Raw genomic sequence first — 5900 nt, forward strand, 5'->3', positions numbered from 1 at the left:
AAACACCCAGGACAGCTGTCTTATTCCCCCCATTCACTCAGCATTTTGGCAATGGTCCTGCAGATGGTGTGAATCAGCCCACCCATGCTTTAATCAGGCTGCCTAACTGGGCAGACAAGAGTCAGCACACTGAGACAATACCCATACTCAAATCCCTTGTCATTCACTCTCCCTCCTTGACAGCTATCACAGCACCTTGTGCAAAAAGACCTCAAAAATTATCAGTCTTCTTCACTTACAGAACTTCCATGAAGCACTGGGCCAAACAGGGATTCCCTGTAGAGGAAAAAAAAAAAAAAAAACAAACAAAAAAAAAAAAACAAAAAACAAAAAACAAACAAACAAACAAAAAAAAAAAAAAAAAAAAAAAAAAACCCAAACCAAACCAAAACAGCTCCTCATCACAGAGCACTTTAAGTAGGGGCACAACTTTTGCCTTAAGCCTGCAAAGGACCCTGTGCCTGGTACACTTTTCTACCTTTAGAAACAGCTTCAGTTCCCAAAAGAGTCAATGTTGAAGAGTCAATTAAATGTTGTAAACATTTCACCTCAGTCATATTCCTGGATGGGCTGGAAAGGCTCACTCATTCAGCTCATGGGAGGAGCGGATTAGGAGAGGGGAGAGAGATAAGAAAGGACAAAACCAGTGAAGACCTGAACTGTGCACTCTGAAAGGAACAGGCTGAAACAGCAGCTTAGAGCACTGTCAGAAATTTGTCTCGACATCCCTGCTTACATCAAGAAGGTTCCACAGTGCAGGGGCACAGCCAACCATCAATTTATGCACTAACACCCGCGAGGCAGCTGGCACTTGCATCAGCAATGAGGGAAAGACCTGATCTGGAGGGAACATAGCAGGCAGCGAGGCTTGCGGAGAAATATCCTGGTGTTCCAGTCACACGTGGGAAAATGAGCAGCATCAGCTCTCCCCACCTGGCAAAACGAAGTAGTACTCAGTAGCAAATGCCAGCACTGAACCCCTACTTTGAAGAGCCAAAGAGTTCACCAGCAATGAGGTAGCAGCACGATGGTAGAATACCCAACTCACGCTCCTCTCACCTCATCGCCTTTATTGCTTACGCTGTAGTGATCAGCTTATGTTCAGAACAGGCTGGTGGTACTGGGTAACTGTCTGTTTTGGTACAGATTCTGCCAGAATCCATGCAGGAAACACCAACAGATGACAAGTAAGAACAGAAAAGGAAGACAAAAGCATAGGGTGCTTATCTGTTATTGTGTATATCTTCACAAACTGGCTCAAAGCCTTGCCTATGAAAATTAAGATGGTGATAAATACTAGTTAGATGCTTCATTTCTGTCTCTGTTGGTGTGCTCTTGACATCATAGAATCTGATGTTTCCTATTTTACTGAAAAATGGTTCCAGTGGGACTGTTGCATAAAACATAAAGCCAAAAGATATCACATACTGTGTACTCTCCAGCTCACAGAAGTGTGGTGAGATCTAACCAACAAATCTTTGAAGAAAGCTGTGACAAGGGCATTGATGCACAAGCATATGAAACTATCTTCAGTCTTTGTGAGCAGTAAGCCAAGCTGCCGAGTGGATTCAGTCCCCTCAGGCTTATGTCCAGAAGACAAATGAAGTTACCAGAAATTCAGCATGCTTTAGTGACAGGAAAACAGAAGGCTATTGACCCTGTGACATTAAACAGACTACCAGTGGTAACTACCGCTGTCTTCACATTCTTTCAGAGCTCTGAGAATTTGAAAACTAATCTTCCCTCCACTGCAGTTTTCCTCCTTCTGCCATACAAATATCACCCTCTAAAAGTTGTCAGTTGCCATGTTATTTTATATCCTTGTTCTCAATTTGCACACCTGTTACACAGCAGACTTGTGGAGGGTTGACCCTGCCTGGAGGCCAGGTGCCCACCAAGCTGCTCTATCACTCCCCTCCTCAGCAGGACAGGGTTGGGGAGAAAATAAGATGGAAAAAAACTCGCAGGTCAACATAAAGGCAGTTTAATAAAACAAAAGCAAAGGCCGCACACAGAAGAAAAGGAAAACAATTTTTTTTTTTCCTAATTTCCAGCAGTAGGTCATGTCCAGCCACTTCTCAGGGAAGTAGGGCTTCAGTACACTTAGGGGTTGCTCCGGAAGACAAACATAATAACAAATGCCCCCCCTCCTCCAACTTTCTCTTAGCTCTTATCGCTGAGCATGACATCATATGGTATGGAATATCCCTGTGGTCAGTTTGGGTCATCTCTCCTGGCTGTGTCCCCTCCCAAAGTCTTGCCCACCCCCAGCCTGCCAGTGAGGGGGCTGTGGGACAGACAGCCCTGATGCCGTGGGAGCACTGCTCAGTAGCAGCCTAAGTACTGGCGTGTTACCTTCCAGCGACCAGTACACTGTGGGGGCTGCTGTGGGGAAAATTAACACCACCTCAGCCAGACCAAATACAAGAGTTTAATTCAGCAAGGTGATAAGATGTAATACATATATTTTTTTTTTTTTTTGGTCTTTTCATCAATTACTTGTTTCTCAAAATCAGCATGACTCGAGTAAATTAATTAATACTTAACAGAAGGGGCCATTAAGAAAAAAAATTATCACAGAAAGACTGTTTCCAGAAGCAACATAAAGACAGTGGGATTTTAAATACTGTGACCGTGAGACTTTAAGAAATCTCTAGTCATGTTACTCAATTAAACCTAATAAGGAATTAAGACTTTGCCTAATTGCTAGCAACAACATTCAGTGCACATAGAGCATTTTGCATCTGCTACTAATTAGAAAGGAAAATCTGAAGAATAACTTGGGAAAAATCTTACCCTAAGTATTACCATACTAACAAGGAAAGCCAGAATTGAATATGCTCACTAAAGACAGGAAATTTGTATGAAAGTATGTCTAATAGAAGCAGTTGGTAGTATTGCCAAGTTTGCTAAAAGGCAACAGACACAGAAGGTTGCTCAGAATTTAGAGGCAGCAGGAAGAAGTGCAAGAAGTTCCACTGAGCGTGGCACAGTACATCACGTATTCTCTGACCTCCTGGAGAATATGCAACATGGGGGAGCCTCTTATCTAAATTTTAAGAGTTCTTCATTAGTGAGGAATAAAGTGAATTTTCAAGTTGTGGAAAACAACAGAACTTGTGTTGAAAAACCTCAGTTTCCCATAACAACTTCACGTGCAGAGTGATGAACAAAGCCAACGGACTATGGTAGGTGTGGAATAATTACTAAAATGACCAAAATACAGGACTGTTCACACATTAAGGAAAGGTATAAAATCAAAAGGCGTCTAGGGTAAAATGCAGCTGCAGCTGGTATGTGAAGAATCCACCATGTCATCTGTGATTCCCGGGACAATATTGCTTACAAAGCAACACGGGGAGCGAAGTGGGCTGGTAAGCTCACGGTCTCTCCCTGTGATGGTTCAGCAGGTATGGGAACGAGGTGGTCCTGCAGAACTGATAAAGTGCACACCAGCCACCCTGACATCCTGTCAGATTTTGATGAAATGCTGTCCTTTGCGCAAACTTTGCTCATTATAATGTCATTATAACACCTCTGCGCCCTGAGTTTTTGTAATCTATACCTTTAAATGTGAGGCGAAAGAGTTTTACACCAATCATAATAAAGGTATTTATGACTAGAGTCACTCAAACTCCACCTTGAAGGTAAACTATAGTATAAAAATAGCCCGGGGAAGGTGGGGGAAGACACCATCATATGAACTTCTGGGACCAGTCAACGGGCTAGGCTTCTCTTTCCTTCCCCATAGGGATGCCTTTGGGTAAGACTTAAGAACTCAGAAATCTTTCTAGAAAATCTCTTTTCCATTTTTATAGCCTGGCTGTATTGTTATAACTTTGTTGTGTGCTTTATATGCGTTCTTATTTATATGTGCTTTGCAGAGAGTGTATTTATCACTGGCAATCGTAAGTACCTCTATATCCGTCACTTAAATAAACTGCATCGTTTAAGTAGCTAGTCGTATCGGTTTCTCACTGAACATGACCAAAGAGTGGCCGTGCTAGTTCATGAGCACAACTAGGCTGAAGGTGCAGGCCACTATTAGTGTATCCGAACTGTAACAGTTTAATATATTGAACCTGATCGGACTGACAGCAGTGAATTTGTTATCACTCAGGTTTTCTGCGTTAACCATTTCACGTGACAGTAGGATAAGAAGCAGTAGGATATGGTAGGGTCATGCCTACAGGGTAGAACTAGTAATGGGATCAGAGATGAGAAGCCCAAAAGTTGAGTGACACTGTTCTGCCAAGGAAAAGGGGATAACACAAACGACTGTTCTCGCTGTGCCATCCATTTGGGCATGCCCCACTCTTACCTTGTCAAGGTGGCAGGTAGGAAGCGTACACTGGAGTAAAAATTCTCCGAACCAATTGACTGGATTGAGATCAGGGTAGCTAGTAAAGATTTTAAGGCAGCAGAGAAGCCCACTGTTGCTACCTTCAGCTACAAGCTGACAACACTAAAGGTGCTAAGAAAGTGAATAGACAATCCTAGCAGGGTAGCAGGAAGCTGGCTAAGAGAGAAGCAAAGATGGATGCCTGACAGTGAGAAAATAAGTAAGTAGCCTCTTACATTGAGCTTACATTTCAGAGAATAAGGCTCAGCAGGGGAAGAAATCTCCCCTACAATTCTCGGGATATAATTTCAGGCCCATAGGTACCTAGGTGTGCAGTAATAACAAATAAATGTGTTAACTAGTCTGCTATATACAGATGTAGTTTACCACTGAAGTGTTACCCATGGTGCATATAGGTAGAAAAAAAACATAATGGAAACTCAGAGGCAAAACTTGTTACACTGAATCTTAAAATCACTACTTTCACTGCAGCACACTGAAACAATGAGAACCCCAGAAGTTCAGAGCATGACTCAAGAAATGGTGCGGGAAAATATTCTTCAGGGCCTGGTAAAATTTCTGAAATAAAGAATTTATAAGAACGAGAATGGTGCAAGAAAATATTCTTTAGGGCCTGGTAAAATTTCTGAGATAAAGAATTTATAAGAATGAGAATGAGCTAAATCAAGTTGCTGATATTTGAAAGTTAGATTCAAATAAAAGGCAGAAACAAATTATATTTATTGGTTACCTGCTAAGCCCCAGAGACTCCAATAAAATATACTCCTCAGAAGTTTGTAAATGCACCTTTCATGCCCTTGACAAAGCATTACTCAAAATTCCAAAACTACCACGTAGTAGTTCTAGTCAGGTTACCAGTAAATGTATTATGTTCATGTGAGCATGACTGCAGATTCTGGGTTTTTATACCCCTTCCTCCTGTAGCATTCAGTCATGATGTTTTTCCTCAGTTATACTCCCACCCAGTAAAGATTTAACCCAGCCTTTTGATATGGTATGGCCTCGGTGAAGCCTACAGTATGTGCATGTACATATATTCAGAATTATGTAGCTTGCTCTTTTACATCCTTTCCCCTCACTCAGTTTCCCTACTAATTTCCAAAGCAGCACCCAGCAGGGCTATTAACCCTTTCCCAACCAGCACACTCTATGGCACCACAGCTGTTTAGATTATACTTTACCACAAAATCACTTGACTCTTCCAGAGCAAGAAAATAAAGAAGCTGTCATTTTACCAGTAGATTTTGCAGTAACTACGACCAGCTTCTTTTGCAGCTGTTTCTAGTAAATATTTAAGTTAAAGGAGAGCTTTTCTCGTTAAGATCTCAGCGCGCCACCTGCTTCCCCCAGAGCAGGGGCTCCAAGAAAAGGCCCAGGTGCCAAGGGCCTGCGATGGGCGACACCGTACCAGTAAAACATTCCCCGACCTCCCCAGGGCACAGCTCCCTCCGCTCCAAACACCCAACACAGGCGAGGCCGCAGGCCCCGCGCATGCGCGGCACCGCCCACCCATGACGCTCTTTCCGGTGGTCCTCCC

The sequence above is a fragment of the Tyto alba genome, unplaced genomic scaffold, assembly GCF_018691265.1.
Source record: "Tyto alba isolate M040663 unplaced genomic scaffold, T.alba_DEE_v4.0 Super-Scaffold_6, whole genome shotgun sequence".
Taxonomy (NCBI): Eukaryota; Metazoa; Chordata; class Aves; order Strigiformes; family Tytonidae; genus Tyto; species Tyto alba.